Source organism: Nicotiana sylvestris, chromosome 1, assembly GCF_000393655.2.
Source record: "Nicotiana sylvestris chromosome 1, ASM39365v2, whole genome shotgun sequence".
NCBI classification, from domain to species: domain Eukaryota; kingdom Viridiplantae; phylum Streptophyta; class Magnoliopsida; order Solanales; family Solanaceae; genus Nicotiana; species Nicotiana sylvestris.
In genome coordinates, this window is record NC_091057.1 from 87,646,568 (window position 1) to 87,670,614 (window position 24,047).

A 24,047-nucleotide genomic window follows, 5' to 3' on the forward strand; every position below is an offset into this window, starting at 1 on the left:
GAAAACATTTAAGGAAAGAAATCAAGTAAGCATCATATGCAAAGTAGACAATTAGGGGTAAGTGCATAGAGGTTCAATTAAGGAAACAACTAATGAATAATCAATAAAAATACTCGGTTAACCAAATAAGGTAAGAAACACAATAGATTTGCAAAATATGGAGACAATCAGCTCACAATAATTAGGGAGTCAAAGGTTTGAAATTACTGATTTAAGGAGAATCACACGGGTTCCCAAGAATAAGCAAATAAACCAAGTTAAAAATAGGTGAATCGAAAGTCTAAGGAAAGTTTTCAAATCAGGCACAGAAACAAGGAGCTCAGAATCAATCAAAGAGAGAACCATGAGTCCTGTTTTAGCATATAAATAGAATGCACAAAACATTAGGCATGTGAGGTTAAACTATGGAGAGAAGCAGCATGTAATAATAACTACAAAGTCAGTAGACAGTAAAACATGGTAGTCACATAGGTCAACTTAGTAATAGAGAAAAGAGGGTATCAGAAGCATGCAAAGGGTCAAGTAAAAAGGCCCTTCTGAAAAGTATAGTCTAGTTTCAATGATTGCAAGAAACCAAATCACATAGAGAAACAGAAGTTGAAACAAAAAAGACTTCGAATCCAGTCGAGCTAATTCAAACGGATGAAGTAGTTTTCAGAAGTTCGAATAGGTCCAGAGAAATTAGGGTTTTGAAATCAATCGAATTCAGAGCATGACGAACAAGTAAATCACATAGCAAGTAGTCTCAGGACTCGAATGAACCCAAAATTTTAGGGTTTTCACCATTAATCGAGTTCTAGAGATGAAAAGCAAGTAAATCAGACAAATACTAACAAAATAGATTCAGAAATATCAAAAGGTCAAAACCCTTAACATGCAAACTCAAGTAAATGAACAACATAAAGAAATACAGTAGAACATATTAGAAAATCAGAGAAAGCTTCAAAATAACTTAACAGAAACTCAAACCGGAAAAGATAAGGGTTCTTGAAGGTAGAGTTTTGAAAGAAACAGATCTAAAGAAATCGGAAGAACCTCAAAGGTTAGGGTTTCAGAAGAACCCTAGATGGTGAGAATGGCTTAGAAACCATCGATCTAAGCAGGAGAAGTCAAGAGTCAGGCTTGAATAGCCATGGCAGGCCGGAGAAAAGTCAAAGATGACCGGAGACAGCCATAAGAACTAAAATTGACCAAGGTCTGGACCGAGCTTTCACGATCTGGCCTTGAAACCATAGTACTCGAACACATAGAAGCCAAGGGAAGTGGATACATGCCTCCAATGGCTTTGGATGCCATGGATTTGGGAGATTTTCAGGTGGTAATTGAGGGCAGCTGCTAGGGTTTGAGAGGGGATTGATAGAGGAGGGGGTTTGAAGGCGGCTGTAGGTGAAAAATTACTAGGGTTTGGGGTAGGTCGGGATTAAAAAAGGAAAAGGCTGATGTGAGTTGTTGATCTAGGCGATCAACGGCTTGGAATAAAAGGAAATCCGGGAGAGTTATTTAAAAAGGGTCGTGGGTCGGGTAGATTAGGATTTGGGCTGGGTAATTGGGTTTAAAATTGGGGTTCAATTCAAGCTACAATTGAAACACAATTGGGCTATATTTTAAATAGCCACTCTTCCCTTATTTATTTTATAAAAAATAGTAGAATAATTTCTGGAAATAAATTAAATGTACTAAAATAATTAATAATACATAATTATCGAAATTAAACATATTGGACCTAATTTTTATAGACATAAATGTAATTAAATCTAAAAGAGGCTAATACTGCAATTATATGCAATTTAGCTTTAAAAATATTAAATAAATTTGTAAAAATATGCAAAAATTACATTAGCGATATTTTAGTATAAATATGAGAGTCCGGTAAATGAATCACCAAAAATATTTTGGGAATAATTATTGGGATTTTTCTGGATAAGATAGGGCAATAAATTGATTTAAAAATCTTTAAAAATTAAGGAAAATTAATAAAATATTTGGACATACTTATATATGCATACATATTCTATTTTGAAAGTATTTTGCATATTAAAAATATATAGGGAAAAATTGGGTATCAACAAGAACATCATGTTTTTAGGTAATAAAAATCGTCTTAATGATTCGGTACAACTACTGCATTGTTTTACGCCTAGGCAAGCCCTAGGTAATAACCTGAATAAAACTGGAACTGCCTTTTTTAATTATTAAATGTTACAACCAGCAGACAGGCCTGATTCAGACTTCTTTTCTGAGTTATATAATGAATCTGGTTCTGACTTAAACAACCTTCTTAGGACTATAAATTCAGACCTTAACTATGTATAAGTCATGCTATCTATGTGCATTCTTTGTGGATGTATAACTGAGCCTTCTACTTGCTTATATGTCCCCTCTAATTGCAGTCTTATATGTTTTTGTATGTCTCCTTAGTATTTTGCCTTTAAACTTGAGGGTCTGCCTAGAATCCCCTCCTTATAGGAATAGTAGTCCTAAATTCCTCTGGGTCTGATAGGAAGGGACGAGTAATAGCATGCAATAAGAGTCAAGACCAACCCTCACTTTAATTACCTTAACGGGGTGGGAAAGGGTAGATATGGGGATAGTGACCGGTGCGCTAATACCACGCGTATCCCCTCTTTTTAGGAATGTCATACCGGGTATTGCATTGATGTGATCCATATTACAAACAAACCTAGGACACACCCTTTACATTCATAAGCATGCCTTAAATTATAACACTTTTGAAAATTTCACCTTTCAATAATTGTTTTCAAACGCCTATATGTTTAACTTAAATCTCCTATTACTTGAGCGTTACTTGTTTATTTCCTAATTGCAAAAATCACAAAAACCATCTGGTCGGGAACCACACTAGTGGATCCTGAGGGGTGCCTAACACCTTCCCCTTAGGATAATTTAAAGCCCTTACCTATCTTTGGTTATCAAACATAGTTGTAGTTGAACCTTATATGTGTCCTAACGCACCTTAAAATTGTTAGGTGGCGCCTCTTCAAATACCCAATTCCCAAAAGGAAATGAATCATCACACCCCATAAATGTCTAAACCCGGACTCCTCTCCGCTAGAAGGGGAAAAAGGGGGTACGACAGCATAGCGACTCTGCTGGGGATATTTAGGCTTTTACCATTTTAGATTGTTCTTGTGAATTTGTACCCCTTCCTTATGTGCAATTATTTGTTCAACTTCTTTAAGCATTTAATTTCTCCTTCAAAAGCAAAACTGACATATCTTCTTTGTTTCTTTCCTTTATTGTTGCTTTAAATTATGAAACCGTTGTATTTATTGCTTTTTTAACGTGCAAATACATGTCAACATATTTTTTTATTATTACATAATCATGATCAACATCATACTCCACTCGTGCCAAACAAATACTATAGCAACGCTTGATGAGTGGTTGCGCTCTTCCTATATCATTACCCCCTAAATTAAGAAAGGCGTATTTGCGGTAACACTAGTCGATCAGCGGTGCAGTCGATAGTTCCGTGCCTTCCCCCTTGAGTTGTCCGCTCAAGAGTACCAGTCTAAAACCCCATAGAAACCTTACTTTGTTAAAATTGTGCATGCATAATGGTCAAACCTAGTCAGGTAAGTTATGTTGTTCACATAATGATCCTTTAAGATAGCCTTGTCAAAAGTCCACTGGGTTTCCCTAAAACCCAAATAGACATCGTCACGTTCTGTGCATTTATTTGGAGAACTAAATGTTTCATGCTAATTGTTGATGATAAATAGTTTTGTCTGGTGGGGTAGGATCTAACCCTTTTGTTTTGCAGAAAATGAGGCACGAGATCCCTATTTTCGGTATGACTAGCACACCCCCACTCTTGGTAGACTATTGGAGGAGTCTTCTATCAAATGACCAAATCAATGAGTGGAAAGAGAGGGCCCTCAAAGCTAGTGAAAAGTTGGAATATCTGGAATACAGTCTGCTGGAATTGGAAGGAAAAGTGAGGAAGAGAGTCACCGACTGCCAGAACACTGAGGGAAACGAAGGAGAACACATGACAATGGCATTTTTACTGGTGAACCTACGCGAGCTGGAGGATTTGATCAACAAGAGCATTCAACCTGAGGAAGGTCCTTCTGGTACCAAGTAAATAGGAGTTTATCTTTTTTGCTTTATCAGTGTAATAAAGCTAATGGCCATTAGTGACTTTTATTTCTTCCTTATTTAGTGTCGTTTTGGGATTCGTGTGTTTTTATCAATAAAATGAGGCATTTAGCATTCTAACTTCTCCAAATCAATTTGTCGCTAGGCCTACCTCGGGCACAACGAGGTTCCCAAATTAGGACATGCTTTTACATTCCCGCACTATGTGTTTAAATATTGCAATGCTTTTTACACTCTTCACTAACTTGGTTACCTTTTTGTTTTTATTACCCCCCTCCCCAAAAGTTAGTTCGTGCATTCTGGCATTGTCATCTTATTTCACAAGATCCAGGGGCCCTCCACCCACTCCTCCTCTTAGTCCTATCAAAGGAAAGAATAAAGACAAGATGGAAGATTTGAATAACATCAAGAAGGAGAACACAACTGAAAAGGTAGAGGCCATTGATGGCCAGGGTATTTGGGTTCCAAACGAGAATGCGTCACAACTTGAGTAGAAGCTGTTGAAATTTCAGGATGAGCTCGATCAAGTTCGGAATCTGGCAAGCCTGTCATTTTCCCTCAGCACTCCGGATGTCAACTTCCCCAACACTCAAAACCCTACACCTCCTCAAAATATCCCAAAACAATAGAATCATCCCGCTCCTCACTATCACATTGCTCCACCAAAGAACCAATGTAATACCTGCCATACCCCAAACAACACTCTACTACTCATCCCAGAACCCCAAAACTCCATAAACGACCATTTCCACATCCACACACCTGGCCACCATAACACTCCTATCTATGTGGAGACCATTCCATACTCCACCCAACCTATCTCAGGCACACCTAAGTCTGATGAAAAAGATCTGCTTATCAGAAACTTGGCAGAGGAACATAAGAAATTGACTAGCCGGATTCAGGGCGTTAAGGGAAGCAAAGGAATCGAAAGGCTGAACTATGAGGATCTTTGCATACAGCCTGATGTCAAAACTGCCCGAGGGCTAGAAACCTCCTAAGTTCGAAATGTTTGATTGTACGGGTGATCCAAGGGTCCATCTTAGGACATATTGTGACAAGCTGGTTGGAGTAGGGAAGGACGAGAGAATCTGCATGAAGCTGTTCATGAGGAGTTTGAAAGGAGATTCATTATCTTGGTACATCAGCCAAGATCCCAAGAAGTAGTCAAGCTAGGTAAGCATGACATCTGACTTTATGGATAGATTCAGGTTTAATGTAGAGAATGCACCAGACGTTTTCTATATTCAAAATTTGAAGAAGAAGCCCACAAAGACATTTTGCGAGTATGTTACTCGCTAGAGGTCCGAAGCTGCTAAGGTCAAACCTGCCTTAGAAGAGGAGCAAATAAACAAGTTCTTTGTTCGGGCTCAGGACCCACAATACTATGAACGACTGATGATGATTGAGAACCACAAGTTCTCCGACATTATCAAACTGGGTGAAAGAATTGAAGAAGGTATCAAAAGCGGTATGGTTACAAACTTCAAGGCCTTGCAAGCTACAAATAAGGCCTTACAGTCCGGTGGTGTGTCCAAGAAGAAGGACGTAGGGGCCGTGGTAGTTGCACAGAGGACCAAATCTCCCCTCAAATACCAAACTTACCCAACACCTCCACTCACATACCAGCCGAACCCAAACTACCAAGCACCCTCACCCTCGTACCAAGCTCTAGCACCAACTTATCAGTCACCTCCACCTCCTACATATCAACCTACGTCACCCAGATACTCCCAACCTGCTCATGTTTAACAAACCTATAATGCTCAACCATCCCACTATCAATCACCTCTTGCACGCCAGAATTTCCCTAGACCTCGACCAAATTTTGATCGCAAACCTCCAAAACAATATACAGCCATTGCTGAACCCATCGACCAGTTGTATGAGAGATTCAAAGTTGATGGTAATGTCACCCCTATCCCTGCTGCAAACCTTGAGAACCCTTCTCAGTGGGTTAACCCAAACAAATCCTATGCATACCACTCCGGCATGAAAGGGCACACCATCCATGAGTGTCGTTCCTTGAAAGATAAGATCCAGTCTTTGATTGACAACAAGATCATTGTGGCAAAATAACACGCTCCAAATATACGCAACAACCCTCTGCCAGACCATAAGGGTGTAGATATCCACATGATTGAAATAGAAGATAACTGGGATCTCGAGGGATCAATCGGGTTGATCGCAGAAGGTGATGACCCAAAGAATCCAACGATTACTCTCAATCCAATCATAGTCTAGATCCAACCGTCTAAGGACACTGAGGTGAATATGTCGGTACCACTTGAGTTTGAAGCAGCAACATCCGCAAAGACACCGTCACCAATTGAGGTTGAATTTGTGTCTCCGACAAATGCACCCGCACCATTTGAGGTTGCAGTCCTGCCACCCAAGGCACATGTTCCATTCGGAGTGAGGATAGCTGCACTGATCCCAGTGGCGATGTCAACCATGATGCCATTCTATACAAATGCCATACCTTGGGACTATACAGCCGAGGCGAGAAGGAAAGGCAAGGTCAGGATTGAAGAAACTATCGCAGTACAGGGTATGACAAGAACTGGTAGAGTCTATACTCTTGAACATCTAGTTGAATCAAGCAAGTAGGCCTCCAATCGGCCACCCCTCATTGAGATAGGTCTGGACAATCATTGGAGGAAGATACATGCCAAGGAATATTAGGTCATCAACCAGTTAAACAAGATGCCAACACAAATATCCATTCTCTCTTTGCTACAAAACTCTGAGGCACACAAGAATGCTCTGTTAAAGGTGCTAAGTGAGGCATACGTACCAAGTTACATCACTGGAGGGGAAGTGGCTAACATGGTAGGACAAGTGCTGGAAAGCCATAAGATCACCTTTCATGAGGACGAGCTGCCACCTGAAGGGTTGGGACATAACAAAGCACTGCACATCACCGTGCAATGCAAAGATTATTTCTTCACCAGAATCCTGATCGATGGAGGTTCCAGTCTCAACATTTGTCCACTGGTAACACTCAAGATGCAGGGTAAAGGACTGCATAAGATAAAAGATGGAGCAATCAATATGAAAGCCTTTGATGGTTCTTAGAGGTCCACCATTGGTGAGATTATTCTATGCTTGCAGATGGGACCAACATGGTTCGAGGTCGATTTCCAGGTGATAGATGTACCAACATCTTACAACTTGTTACTAGGATGGCCATGGATTCATGATGTTGGGGCTGTAGCATCAACGCTGCATCAGGCAGTAAAGTTCGAATGGAATCACCATGAAGTGATCATTCATGGCGACGATAGAAACCCTATATACAGTCGCCAAACCATTCTAGCGATCGAGGGAAGAAGGAAGCTGGGTGGAGAAACTTACCACCACATCGAACGGGTCAATGTTGTCGACAAAGACAAATGGTGGGATAACAAAATCGAGAGTATACTGAATTAGAGTGGGTACGAACCTGGCAAAGGGCTCAGCAAGAACCTCTAAAGAATCTCTAAGCCCATAAAACTCAAGAAACATGACACTACTTTCAGTCTCGGATATGATTACACCTGGGAAGAATTCAATAACTAGTCGCCACCATGGCGCGGTCCTTACTATCCACTACAGCAGCCAATACCGCATCTGGAGCAGACTTTCCAATAAGCTGATGTTATTTATGGGTCAGATGAAGAAGAAGCGCTTGCAGCGGTGGAGAACTTGTTCCTAGAAGACAATGATATGAACTGCTATGTTATTCTCGAAGAGGAGGGAGAGGAAGGCCCTTCCATACATGATGGAAGCAGAGGGGCATATCTCAAGAATTGGACTACCAGAACAACCAAAGCCCTACGTGCCTCGGTGTAGTAAGGCTTAAACAAGCATTATTCACCGTTTTATTTACTAAATGATTTTCTTTTCGCATTTTTCAATTCACGCAATAAAAGCTTCGATGTTCAAAACAGTTATTCAATTTATCAAAAGCATGTTTGATTTTCCGTATGATCTAATATTTATTGTTATCTCTCCTTACTTTACCGATACAACATTACTATTACTTATCTTGATGAACCAATGACTGTGACATGCAATGAGACAACGTAACAAACAGACATTGATTCAGAGAAAGATGACATACCTGACGCGATTGTCAAAGAAGTTGAGAACTTTGAGAAAAGACCTAAGTCCAACTTGGACGAGACCGAAATTGTCAACCTGGGAGATGCAGAAAACGTCAAGAAAACACGCTATCAGAACACAATGTCCAGATCCTTCAACAAGAGAGTTAAGTCAAGATAGTTCACACCGAGGTAGCTGGTGTTAAAGAAATTTTTTCCACATCAAGATAAAGCCAAAGGGAAGTTCTCTCCCAACTGGCAGGGTCCATACATGGTTCACCGGGTTCTGACAGGAGAAGCCCTCATACTTGCAGAAATGGACGGAGAAGTCTGGCCAAAGCAGATTAATTCAGATGCAGTCAAGCATTACTATGTGTAATCTTTATGCTTTCCTTATATAATGTAAATTGAACTACACCTGACCTAATTCCCAGTTAAGAGGGGATACATAGGCAGCCCTATGGATTCGGTCACAATTTAATAAAATTTTCATTTCCCCCCGCAATTGGAAACTGGGGCAGAATTTTGAGGAGGACCCTCAACATTCCGTTTCAACCAATCGCCACACGAGCAATAGTCAAAAGAGTCAACCTATCAAATTGGGGCAGAATTTTGAGGAGGACCCTCAAAATTCAGTAGCAGGAAAGGTTGCAATGTCCCGAACCACATCACAGTCGTCGGTTCATCTGAAAGATATTTTTAATCATACATTTATGTCATATTTTTGTAAAATCATGCATGTTTATTATTGAAACTGCTTTGTTTAGCAACGCTACCCCAGTGATACAGACGGTATCACTAGATCAAAGTCGCACGAGTCAAGAAAAGCCAGCGGGAATACGAACTAACCTTCCCCCCTACAAAACACATCATTTTTCTTTGGATGCAGGCACTAGGATTGCAAAATCATTAAACATATTGTACGCCCATAGAACATACATTGTTCAAGAGAACGACTCTCCGAACCATTGCACTTGCCAACATTTACTATCAGCACACACGAGTAATGCCCCGTAGGCATAATGCTCCCAGTAATCCCAATGCCGTCATCTGCTATTAGCTAAGAAAGCTCTACTATCATTCGTTATTTTATTATCTTGCATAAGGATACTATTCTTCCTTCTGAGACTAAATTCTGTCTCCATCTGCATTTGTATTGCATAAGGCTACTATTCTACCTTCTGAGACTAAACGCTGTCTCCATCTGCATTCTCATTGTATAAGGCTACCATTCTACCTTCCAATCTGAATAAGGTACCATTCTGCCTTCCGAGACGAAACGCTCTCTCCATCTGCATTTTTGCATCGCATAAGGCTACTATTCTGCCTTCAAATCTGCATAAGGCTACCATTCTGCCTTCCGAGACTAAACGCTGTCTCCATCTGCATTTCTACATCAGATAAGGCTACCATTCTGCCTTCCGAGGTTAAGCTCTACCTCCATCTACATTCACATATTTGCATAAGTCTTCATTCTGACTTCCAAGGCTAAGCTTTTCCACCATTTTTCTTCGAAATTAAGCACCATCTCAAGCACTATTTATTTCTCATTTCTTACGGGCTAAGCTCTGCCCTTCAAATCGTAAGACTGAGCTCTATCTTGTCCACATCATACTACTGCATCTTTCATGGTCTGAAATATCGCCAATTCATCGAAAGGTGTCATCGTTCGAAGGCACCATCTTCATAGCCCGAGAGCACCATGTCATGGCCTAAGGATCTCTTTCAATTTGCATATCATTATTCAAAGGCATCATGGTTCGAAGGCACCATCCTCATAGCCCGAGAGCATCATTTCATGGCCTGCGAATCCTTTATCATACGCTTCATGGCCCAGGACATCATGTCTAAAGACATCATCCTAACCGTCCAAAGGCAACATTTATGGTCCGACGGGAATTTGCATCATGTTTAAATTTATGCACAGTATACGCTTATATTGTTTCCAATTGCAAGTAAACCAGCAAGCAACGACCATACCGGCTTGAGCGGTCCCACTCTGGTTCCCCTAAGCCATGTCAAACCTAGCCATTCCTGTAAACTGTTCACTTACCCAGCCCTAGATATTGCGTCCATTCTGGAAAGGTCTTCATCGGTATACATTGCTGATGGATCCTGAACTACATACGACCTGATTCCTGTAAAACTATGGATATGTAGGAAGCTGAGAAGCCAGGTCATGATCTAACCTCTTCAAACCATTTTGCTCGGTCAAAATTGGCCATCATTTCTTTACCCGAAAACTCTTTCATCCTTCCCGGGTAAAAAGGGGCAGTTGTTGATACTCAATTTTTCTCTATATATTTTCAATATGCAAAATACCTTTAAAATAGCATATGTATTCATATATAAGCATGTCCAAGGATTTTATTATTTTTTTAAATTTTTAAAGTTTTTTATTTGATTTATTTCCCCCTTTTTATCTATAAAATACCAATAATTATTTCCAAAATTAATATTTTGATAATTCACCTATTGGATTTTTATATTTATGCCAAAATATAGCTAAAATATTTTTTTTTACATATTTTTACAATTTTATTTAGTATTTTTAAAGCTAAATTGCATATAATTGCAATATTAGCCCATTTTAAGGTTTAATTAGGTTTTATATTCATAAAATTGGGTCCTATAGTTTTATATTGTTAATTATGTATTATAAATTATTTTAGTAATTTGAATTTATTTTCAAAAAACTATTTGCTATTTTTTTATAATTTAAAAAGGGAAAAAGTGGCTATGTAACTTGTAGCCACATTTTGCTTGCAATTATAACCAAATCAAGCCCCAATTCCACGACCTAATTTCTAATTAAACCCGAACCTAACCCTTTTTAACCCTACCCAAACCCGGATCCCTACCTACCCCATTTAATCAAGGCCGTTGATCATTCAGATCAACGACCATCATTCCGCCTGCCTAAAATAAACCTAAACGACCCCCTTAACCTAATTCATTTCTACCAACCCACCTCCCTTGAATCCCTCTCCTCTAAAACCGTCTCTGAAACCTAATGCTAACCCTAGCCGCCGCCACCCAAATCCACCCAAAACCCCTTCAATCCTCACTCAATCCATGGACTCCCATGGCCGTTTGAGATGTATACCGGTCTCCTATGTCTCCTGGTTGCCTATTTTTGTGATTTCATGGAAAGATCTCGAAGAGATCTAGTCCAGACATTGCAAACTTCTATCCATGGCCTTTCTCCGGCCATCCATGACCGTTCGAGTCGGATCCATGGCTTTTCCGGCTAGATCAGTAACTTTTCGAAGTCTTTCTCATTTTTCTGGGTTCTCCAAAACCCTAACTTTAAAGGTTTTCCGATTTTCTTTCTGATTTGTCTTAGATCTGTGTATGTTATAAACCTCTTACATATTTTCCTTAAAGGTTTTTCGATTTTTCAAAGCGACTTTTCGCCTTCAATGATTAGGGTTTTTCTTAACCTCTTTTAAAAGATCTCTTCTCCGATTTTCAGTGTTGTTTTATTATTTTACTATGTTCAAACGAATTGTTTATGCTTTTCTTCTACCTGTATCAGCATGTTGAAAACCCTAAATATCTTTGGTTTTATCCAAGGTTCTGAAACCGTCATTTATTTTTGTATACGTGTTTTGACTGAGTTCTTTATGTTTAAACTTTTTTCTTTGTCTGATTCTGAGTTCTTACCCCTTTAACTCAGCTTTGTTAAAACCCTAGTTTCTTGAAATTTTTCTCACTTGTTACTGATAGTTTTTAAAAGATCTCTTTTACCTGTTGCTATATGTTAGACTGTTTTCTTCATTTTTTGGTTCTATGTGACTACTTGACTTTGTTGACTACTATGCTTCGAGTAGGTTCTTTTACTACTAAGCCCTAGCCTACTCCTGTTACTGCTGTATGTTTGTGTACATCTAGTTATTTCTTTTGTCAATACAGTTGTCTTTGCATGTTCATTCTTCTCTATTTATATGGCGAAGTGCAGAATCATGACTCTTTCTTGATTGATCTTTATTTCCTCAAGTTACGACTGATTGCAAATATTTTCTTATAAACCCCTGGTTTCACTCGTTTTGTTTAAATTGATTGATTCCCTTCCTTTGCTGTGATGTTTTACCCCTTCTGAATCCTTTGGGAAAATTAAGTATATTTTGTACTTAGACTTAATTATTTACTCTATACTTTTACTATCCCCTATATGGTCAGAAAATAATCTTTATCAAATTGATTTTCTTTCCTCAATTACCCCTGTTAGTATCCGTTTGAGTAGTAATTCCTCGATTAAAGGGAATACTTGTATTAATTGATTCTGACTATGATTACTTCCATATTTGTGTCAAACCTTTACTTGTTACCTTATATTTCTACTCGTTTTAAAGGCTATAAATACCTTAATGCTTTCATTAATAAGACACGAACAACTGAGTTCAAAAACACACACTTACATATTCAAACTCTCTTTCTTTCTCTATTACTTGTGCTACTGTCTTGTCTAGCCAGCTAAAAGCCAAGGCTAGACTTTGGAACTCTGATTGCTTTACTTTTTTGCACTGTGCTCCTTCAACTGATATTTTCTTAATTTATATTCTGAAACTCAACACCTATGTGTTCCCTTATTGTCAATCACTATCTCTTTCTTCACTAACTTAATGGCTCGTGCTGTTGAGTTGTACTGTTTGTTATTACTTTACTTAGCATGCTTAAAATTCTGCCCTTCCCTGTTCAAATGTGATCAACATATTTACTTTTTCTAGTTTATGTCCTTCAACTAGCATGTCTATAATGTACCTAATTCATGACTAATTGTGTGTTTCTGATTTGGGTCCTCTATATCCCCAACCCCTACTCCCTTGTTTGTAACTGCTGAAGCATGTAATTCTCTCTGAACTGGTTCTATGTGTGTTGTTGTTACTCCTACCCCCTTTCCCTTTTCAAAAACTATTTTATTAGGAAATTCTTATGTTGTTTTACAAACTCACTTCAAACATGTTGTTTCTAAAACTATTTTCCAACTCAACTCCTTTGAGTCTATGTCCAGCACTCTCACATGCACTGTTAGATCATTAGGCTCTGCCCCTCTTGTGTGAGCCTTGCTTTGGGACCCTTGAGCTCCCTCTGAACCTGGTCACATAAGAGCTGGCCCTTCCACACTACACTAACTCTCTTGATTGTGCAATCTGGGTGTGAGAACTGCGCGGGATCCCTTGAGGTCCTTAGGGAACTCTGACACACCAAGATATGAAAAAGGCTTTGGAACAATATTGGCATTGAAGTGGTTTATTACACAACTCAGATAGTAAGTTAGGATCAAGCTTCCTATGGTTGTAACTTCTTATTTTGTGCATTTTTTCTTATGTAATTCAATCACATGGTTTGTAATAATTCGTAAACAACTCTACGGATGGATAGTGAAAAGGGAAGGGGTGACTATGCATGCTTTAGTTATAAAAAAGGGTAGAAAACATGTTATTAGGTTTATTTTCCTACTTGCGCAATAGAAACCATGCTTAGGACTCATTTCATGCATTAAAGATCATGTTCCCTAGGATTTACGCTTACTGTTTTCAGCATGTCCATTTCATTATCATATCTCTTATAAAATTCTGCATTAGTTATGTTAATAACCGGAGTTTCTGCGATCATGTTCCGACTTCCACACACACTTAGAGATCCTATTTTAGGCTAAACAACACTAACAAACATATCATTTCTGCATATTCTGGAAATCATGTTTAAACGCTGTAATATTTGTGCATATAGAAATCCTGCTTAGGATTTTGCATCTCTGTACATTAGATACCATGTCTTTAGGATTTTATTTATATTCTCTTAAGCACGCTTAGGCTACCTATGAATGCACAAAAAGGAATAAAACAATTTTACTCAGTTTTTACAATCAGCTGGCAATAATTCTATGTGTTGAACACCTAGAACAACATGTTTTTAGGTAATAAAAATAGTATTATTGATTCAAAACAACTACTGCATTGTTTTATGCCTAGGCAAGCCCTAGGTAATAACCTGAATAAAACTGGAACTGCCTTTGTTTAATTATTAATTGCTACAACAAGCACGCAGGCCTGATTCAGACTTCTTTTCTGAGTTATATAATGAATCTGGTTTTGACTTAAACACCCTGCTTAGGACTTTAAATTCAGACCTTAACTGTGTATAAGTCATACTATCTATGTGCATTCTTTGTGGAGGTATAACTGAGCCTTCTGCTTGCTTATATGTCCCCCCCCCAATTGCAGTCTTACATGTTTTTGTATGTCGCCTTAGTATTTTGCCTTTAAACCTGAGGGTCTGCCTAGAACCCCCTCCTTATAGGAATAGTTGTCCTAAATTTCTCCGGGACTGATAGGAAGGGACGGGTAACAACATGCAATAAGAGTCGAGACCAACCCTCGCTTTAATTACCTTAACGAGCGGGAAATGGTAGATATGGATATGATGACCGGTGTGCTAATACCACGTGTATCCCCTCTTTTGAGGAGTGTCATACCGGGTATTGCATTGATGTGATCCATATAACAAATAAACCTAGGACACCCTCTTTACATTCATAAGCATGCCTTAGATTATAACACTTTTGAAAATTTCACCTTTCAATAATTATTTTCAAATACTTGTGTGTTTAACTTAAATCCCCTATTATTTGAGCCTTATTTGTTTATTTACTAATTGCACAAATTCACAAAAATCATCTGGCCGGGGAACCACACTAGTGGATCCTGAGGGGTACCTAACACCTTTCCCTTAGGATAATTTCAAGCCCTTATCCTATCTCCGGTTATCAAACATAGTTGTAGTTTAACCTTATTGGTTCCCTAACGCACCTTAAAATTGTTAGGTGGCGACTCTTCAAATACCCAATTCCCAAAAGGAATTGAGTCATCACACCCCATAAATGTCGAAACCCGAACTCCTCTCCGCTGGAAAGGGAAAAAGGGGGCACGACAATGCTCTTCACCTAGCATATATGTCACACATTTCAATTAGACAAATAAGATCATATCTTAGGGTTATTCCCTTAACAATATTAGGCAAGATATTTACCTCATCTGGGCTAGCTTTCAACCTCAGATTGCATAGGAAGCAATATTATAGGAAGCAATTCCAATCTATACAACTTTGATCATAGAAAAATTAATAACAAGTCAACAAAAGTCAAGCTGGGACGACATGCCCGAATTTCAGAATCAATGCAAAATCTTGATGACCCATAACCTACCGAGTCCAAATATGTGATTAAATTCCAAAAGTGGTTCCAAATTGGTACTCAGATCCCAAAATACACCCTTTTATAATGTAGGTAAAATCTCCAAATTTCATCTTAAAATTCCGTGTTTTGGGCGTTAACAATTCATGTAGATTCTTGAAATAATACCATAAATGAGTATAAATCATTTACCCTAAAGGCTTGTATAAAAAATCTCCAAGTAGAATCGTCTCTCTCCAAGTCTAGGGTTAAAATATTAGAGAATGAGTCAAAATCCCAAAATAAGCACTTAAATAAGTCTGCCTAGGGGCACCCTTCACGAACACAACCCAAGCCTCATATTTGCGAAGCACAACACTGCCGCTGCCCAAAACCTCTTATGCAATCGTAGAATAGAACATGCAATTTCGAACTACTGCAACTCCCACAACATGGAGACACAGACAAAACCACGCAAATACAAAGCACATTTCCCCTAGCTCCAAACTCCACAGTGCGAATGCGATCTCTAGCTCCACAAATGCGATGAATAATCTACCACCTATCACGTCCTCTACGCGAATGCAACATCATCTACGTGAACGCGAAGCACTGACCTAGGCACTATGCGAATGTGAAAGCCTTGTTGCAAATGTGATGAAAAAAATCCCAACTGCCAATATCTTTCTCTGCGATCGTCAGATCTTCTCGGCAATCGCAATGCACTGCAATACACCAGTACATCAGCTACTCCAAGCTCAACAAAAATAATCTGAAAGCACCCTGAATCACACCCATGGCTCCTGGTACCCCATCGAATAATACCTACAAGGCTAAATACATCATCCAAACTTATCCAAAGGCTCAAAATAATACAAAAAGTATCTAAACCACACATTGAAGATCAAATAATTCTTTTAACTTTTCAAACATTCCAACTTTGTCTAACGCGTCCGAACCATACTTAAACATTCTAGATTACAATTAAACTTTGCACACAAGTCTCAATGTAATGACCCGACCGGTCATTTTGAGCTCTAGCGCGTCATTCAGTGGTTTTAGGCCTTGAGTAGCTTTAGTTTATGTATTATGACTTGCATGTGTGGTTGGTTTTGATTTTCGAGGAGTTGAGAGTTGATTTTGAAGAATAATTCTCAATTCGAAAGTTTTAAGTTGGAAGAGTTGGCCAAGGTTTTGACTTTAGAGTAAATGACCTCAGAATCGGGATTTAAAGGTTCCAATAGGTTCATATTATGATTTTGGACTTTGGCTTTTATTCGAGTTGAGTATTGGATGGTTCGTGAGCGTTTCGACGCTTATTGTGGAAAGTTGGAATTTTAAAGATTTAGAATTTCTTATGTTTGATTTGAATAGGACTTTGGTGTTATTGATGTTCGTTTGGAATTCCGAGCTTGGTAATAGGTTCATATTGTGATTTGTAACTTATACGTAAAGTTTGGCGTTGTTCCGGAATTTTTAAGTGTGATCCAGACGCGTTTGACAAAGTTTGAAGTTTTAAAGTTAAAAGAAGGATTTTGGTCGTGATTCGGGATTTGTCATGTTATTCAGGCATTTCTAGCCTTTGGAAAAGGTATTGGGGCAGGTTGGCATGATTGGACGGGGTCCTGGAATCGAGTGTGTTTCAGGGTGGTTTCGGACCATGTCGGATTGTTTTTGTTCTTCGCGAATGCGGAGGGGTGCTCGCGTTTGCGAAGAATAATTTGATCTAGAGGATTATTTTTTCATCGCATTCCCAATGAGGTCCCGCATTCATGAAGGTTCGGGGCAGATGTGAATCGCATTTGCGACAAGGATCCGTGTTCGCAAAAAATAAATACTGGGCTTGGGGATTTTGGCATGCGTGTTGGCGTATATGGTGTTGCATTTGCGATGTGTCTCCTGTAGAGCTTTGCATTCGCGAGCTGCATCTCACGTTTGTGAAGGAGATTTTTGTAGCTGGTGCTGGCTGTGCTTCGCGAACGCGAGGGCAATGTCGTGTTCGCGATGAAGGGTTGCCTAGTAGTGTGTAAGTTGGGAAAGTTGGATTTTGGGTAATTTTATCTCAATATTTCTGCAGGAGCCGAGCTTAGGAGATGTTGAAGTGATATTTCATTAACCATCATGTAGTAAATGAATTCCTACACATTGTGAGCTAAATACATGAGTTATATATGGATTTAAACATGAAAATTTATAGAAATCGTGAAATTATTTGAAGAAATCCTAGAAATTGAATTTTTAATTTTTGTCCACGAAAATAGACATGGAATTAGGAATAAATTATATATTCAAGTTCGTGGTGTTAAAGGCAGCAATTATCTTCAAATATTTCATAATCCGGGCACGTAGGCCTGAGGGTTGACTTTGTTGACTTCTCGAGCGGAGTTGAAAATTATTATAAATTGATTAATTATGAGTATTGAAGTATAATTTTATTGGTTTGCACATTATTTTAATTCTTTCATATTGATGGGCATCAGTTTGAGGTGTTATAGAGGTATTGGAGCTGGTTATGGAACTTCGCAGTTAGGTAAGTCTCCTGTCTAATCCCGTGAGGAGGAAATTACCCCATAGGTATTATATTTATTATGTGCTACAGGTTATGGGATCTATGCACATATGACGAGTGTCCGAACGTATGCTATAGCTCCTGATTATGTACGGGTAGACTTAGACTCACTCCATGCTTTAATTGTACTATCTGAGTTATTCTTGCATGTTTAAATTCTTTAATTCACATTATGACCTTAAACTAGACTCACGTAGAATAATGTAATTGCTATTTTAGATACTTGACGAGCTACTTGATCAGCCGTAGAAATTGTACTTCCCTTACAGATTTCTCTCGCATTATGAGAATTCATCGAATTTTTTTCTTGAATTTAATAACTCACACATACATTCATGAGTGGGGTCAAGGACCCTCAAAAGCTTAATATTCTAATGGGATTGGGTTGAATGCCTCAACAGTACTCTTATGGGATTGGGCCGTTCGCCTCGGCTGGATATAGTAACACACTTTTATGGGATCGTGCCATTCGCCTAGGCAGGATATTGTAACACACTCTTATGGGATCGGGCCTTTTGCCTCAGCAGGATATTGTAACATACTCTTATGGAATTGTGTCGTCCACCTTGGGAGGATAATGTAACGGACTCTTATGGGATCAGGTCGTTTGCCTCGAAAGAATTGTTCTTATTATTTGATAAAAAATCAGTATACCCGTGAGTTTTCCTGACTTGAGACGTGATATGTTATCCGGTGTTGACTATTGTGTATTTCATTTGAGGTAGTATCCGATATTTGTGGACCTTGTGTTTACTATTTAGTTGAGGATCATTATGTATCTATATCTGCTTTTATTGTTTACTTACCATGTTTCACTTGTTTATTTTATAATAGTAGATTTATTGGAGCATTAATAAGTGTCAAAGTCGACCCCTCATCACTACTTCTTCGGGGTTAGTCTAGATACTTAGTGGGTACACGTTGATTTATGTACTCATGCTTCACATATGCACTTATTGTGCAGGTAATTACGGATCATTTGGGGCGTGTAGGTGCAGTTGCTGAGGGGACTTTATAGTGAACTGCATTCCATGCTACGATTCGCAGCTCCATCTTTATTACTCCCTCCGTTTTAATTTAGATGAGGTAGTTTGACTCGGCACAGAGTTTAAGAAAAAAGAAGAAGACTTTTAAAACTTGTGGTCTTAAAAGCTTAAGGGGTAAAAGTTTTGTGGGGCCATGACAATTGTGTGGTTATAAAAGCTTTTCATTAAGGGTAAAATGAGTAAAACGAAGAGTTTAATGTTGAATTATTTCCAAATTTAGAAATGTGTCATTTATTTTGGAATAGACTAAAGAGGAAAGTACCTCATCTAATTTGAAACGGAGGGAGTATTTACTTTATCCTATCTATCTTGTATTCCATACAGATGTTGTATTATTATTGTACTTCCTAGTATATTCCCGTGCATTTGTGATACCGGATTTTGGGATGTTCTAGAATTTGTTTGTGGTTTTGCTTAACATTGACACACTTTTACTTTATATTTTATTTAAATTGTATGTATCCATGATTTTTAATGAATTGATTTATATATCTAATTAAATTCATGATTAAGTTGATATTTCACCGTTGGCTTGCCTAACGGCAATGTTGGGTGCAATCACTACCTATAGTAGGAATTGGGTCGTGATAGCTTGGTATCAGAGCACTAGGTTCACTTAGGTATCGTGAGTCATGAGAAACTCTAGTAGAGTCTTACGGATCCGTAAGGAGACATCCTTACTTATCTTCGAGGGGCTATATGGTTGATAGGAGAACTTCCTTCCTAGATTCTTTATTGTCCGATTTGATTTTGTTGATGCTTATGCATTTGGTTCCTTCCTACTCATTCATACGCGACATCGGGAATTTGTTATCGATTGGGCACCGATGAGTTCTAAAGATGCTATAGATACGGTGTAGGATGTTTTTACCTACATATATAGGCGTACAATTATCGTCACCTTATAAAGGAGTGTTCTATCCATTAAGCCCCGTTGTTGGTGTTGTTTATAGTTTTGAGGCTATACATAGTCTATTATTATGTTCACGTGTTGTTATTGAAGTGCATGTGTGCATTGTAGGGTGCTTACTTATGTGTCGTGTCAATGAATGATTCAGGAGGAAGATTAATCTATTTATGATTGGGAGATTCGTCATTTGATTCAGCAAAAGAGAGGCAGTTAGATTATGGATGTTCAGGCATTGGTTGAAGGAGTCCCGAGGTCGGATATTTTTGAATTTGGTGGAATTCTTGTAAATATCGTAGTGTCACTGTCCTTGATTGAACGCATTAAGGCTCAACGGTATTTTGGTTGTCATTTGTTTGCCTCTAGGCACGGTATTATGAAATGGTATCTAAGAAGCAGTTATCAAAGATGGCGATGTGTTGCGACTATAGAATTGAATCAACAATTCCAGTATTGATGGTTCAATGGAGATGATCCCCGATGTATTTTTGTGCTTAGAGCTTGATTGTAATGTAGGAAAATGTGAGTGTTTGATTACTGTTTTGGATACAATACATCTTCGAGTTTCAAACATATTGTTGGACCGTCATGTGATGTTAACAAATGAAAGGATTCTTACGGCATATGGATCAGTGTGGACCCAGGGAGATTAATTGATTTATGATGGATCTAAATATTGCAATGACGTTGGAGATGTCGATATGGAGTTACACAGGTGGGCTATCTCATATGAGGATGTTAGGAGTTGCATGATTTCAGATGAAGTTTCTATGAAGAGTTCTACTCTATATCCAACGGGAGCATGTACTACGACGCAAGCTTGTATCGCTTGGGAAGATGGTCGACTCTTATGAATTTGAGTATGCATTTAAGACTACCAATTCGGGATGTGTGATGATTTCTGCAACACGAGATTGTGAGAAATCTTGTTGAGTAATAGTGTGGGATCATGGTAGCCAAAGCAGAAGTCGTTGTTGTTCCTTAGACTTTCCAACGGTGGCTAAAAGCCAAGTAGGGGAGCCTACCACCTATGATTGGGTCGAGTGATTTTGTGCCTTGGCAGTATCAGGTTATCGGTACATTGGTGTATTAGTTATACCTAAGGAAAGAAAATAACAATGGTAAGTTGAATAAGGAATTTGATGAACGTGTGCTACACTTCGCCTTATCGATTCATGTGCATATTCTGGGATGACTCAGATTTAATACTTCTTGTGGATGTGATGTACAAGGAAAAGAATTCATTTGGTTTCTTCTTTTGGAAGTGTTTGTGTGCTAACAGAGAACTGGAGTATGGTTATATATTCTGGACCAGGTCAGAGTGGGTGGCTCTCAATAATGGTTCTAGCGGGTTCAAGAATTTAAGTGCGGTGCCTAAGGATTTTCGGAATCATCGTATGGCTAAGGAATTACTTTTGCAGTGGAGTGTGAAATAGACTTGGAGTATTTCTATGAATGTCACCAGCTCTGCAGTATGATGTTAGAGAGATGGGAGAGCAACTTCGGGTTCGTAGGAGATCTTTCAAAATAAGTGTATTAGTTAGAGATACTATTGAGTGCATGAGGAGGGTATAAATGGCTTATTATTATGGAGACAACGTGGTCTCGTGATTTGGGTAACTCGGGATGAGTGTTGTTTAAGGTTTGTTGTGTGTTTGCATAGAACTATTATTTTGGTGGCAAGTCAAGAGTAAATCGGAAGAAGTTGAGTCAATTAGTAGTGGTTTGAATCACCATAGTTGTTGAAATGATCGGTTCCTTCGATATGGTAAGGTTGTACAAGTGATTCTTGTTGTACGTGCCGGCTTGATAGCCGTCGTAATTTGACTGATTTGGAGGTATTTAATTTTGATGCCGCTATTGTGTGTAAGCAAATCCTGGAAGAAATATAGCAGTTTAGAACACGACTTGAGTTCTTTGTCTCTTGCGGTTATGGGAAGTTGGTTGTGTGTGGCGATCCTTCTTCTAAAATGTGTTAAATGAAAGGTTTCGAGCGATGAAGTATTTATTCTACTGGTGGTTTAAGAGCCATGATGAAATTCCTGTACTCTCGCATAGCTGCATGATAGGTGCAGTGAGCGGTATGGAAATTTGAAGTTGAGGATCAAGGTTGCAGTTCAGTTTTGATAAGAACGTCACAAGCTTGGTGGAGCAGGGGAAGATTTCATACGTTCAGAGTATGCTGGTTCTATCTTAGTGTCTCCTGAGAATGGTGTTCTTGATTTTCATCACATTGATATTATGGTAAGTACCCATGGATGTACTGATTTTGCTACCTGGTGTAGTAGGTTGTGGGAGTAACTCCCATGGGATGATTCTGTAAGTGTGAAGTGGTAGTTATTCAAGTGGTAGATATCGAAATTATGTATGAAGATTCTAGTACTACCGCCGATTAGAGATTTTATGCCTAAGAGACGCTCTATTCCTTTGGTTGCGGATTGTAGAAGTTTGTTCTTGATTTGACAATTGATCGTATGCGTCATGGATAGGATCATTGTGGTTATTTAGAAGGTTATTGACCTATTTTGGGATGATCACAATTGGCTTTGAGGACCATTGGTAGACCTAATATGAATGTATACTCTACACTAGATCAGATATGCTAATTCAGCATAGCAATGCTTATGGATGCGTCTTCGGGCGTTAGATGTTATTCATGTCGTCATCTATTCCATGTACTACTCTCTTATTCCATGTGAGTTGTGACATGATTTGATTATTCACACATTTATTGTGATCTTGTGTAGCTTGTGGTATTATATGAGCGAGATGGCTCTCGAGAGGCATGTCGTGTATTTCACATTAGTCATGCTTGGCATCCTGTAGCGCATGGCTCTATTTGTCTCCCCAAGTAATGTTTATGCACTTGGCATGCTTGTTGTTGGTATATATGTGTTTTGTGGGTATGAGCATTTTGGCTCGACGAGTATTTCCCTTACTAATTGTTATGTGTGGATCGGGTGGCACGCTGCCACGGGTATGTTGTTTGGATCAGGTTGCACGCCGCAATGGTATCATCTGTGGATCGGGTTGCATGCCGAAACAATGAGGTGTTGAGTACTTGTTGATATCCAATTTTTTCCTATAATTTTTTCATGAAAAATATCTTTCAAAATAGTATGTATAAGCATATATGAATATTTTCCATGGCTGCATTGTTTTTCTTAAATTTTCAAAGACTTTTAAATTAATTTACTGCCCTATTTTATCAAGAAAACCCAATAATTATCCCCAAAGTTATTATTTTGGTGATTCATTTATTGGAGTCTCATGTTTATATTAAAAATATAGCTAAGGTATTTTTTACACATTTTTTTTACAAATTTATTTGGTATTTTTTAAGGATAGAATTGCATAATTGCAATATTAGCCATTACAGGTTTAAATTCGTCTCATATTCACAAAATGAGATTTTATATTTTTAAATCTATAATCATGTGTTATAAATCATTTTGATGATTTCAATTTATTTTCGAAAATTAATTTATTATTTTTTATAATTCTAAAGGAAAAATTGGCTATTTAAATAATAGCTCAATCCGTTTCAATTTTAGCCTAAGATCGGACCCCTAATTGGACCCCAATTTTAGCCCAATTTCAATTAAAACCCGACGCAGGCCCCAATTACCCCTACCCGACCCAAAACCTTATTAAATCCTAGCCGTTGATCAAATAGATCACGACCCTCATCCGTCCTTATCTTTTTTAACCAAACGACCTCCTAATATCCCGCTCATTCCTCACTCGTCTCTATCTCTCTACTTCTGGTTCTCTCTAGAACCTTCCCTCTCCTCTCCTCTCCGATGAGTTCTGTTCATTTTCTCCGGCCACCTTCTAACCTAAATCTATGGTGGTCTTACCACCCACCAAGCCACCTATGGCTCCTCAAGTTTGGTTAACTGAAGCTTCATGACTCGACCACGAAAATTTGGGTCCATACCTCTATTGATTCAAGCTTTACGGGCATCTCCGGCCCTACTCCGTCAAGCTATGTCTGTTTCAAGCCTGGCTACGACTCCTTCTGTTTAGATCCAAGCCTTTCTCACCCTTTGGGTTCCTCTAAAAACCCAAGTTTTTAGGTTTTTCTGATCTTTTTAGATCTGTTCTAGATCTATTCTTTCTCTATATTTTTAAACGATTT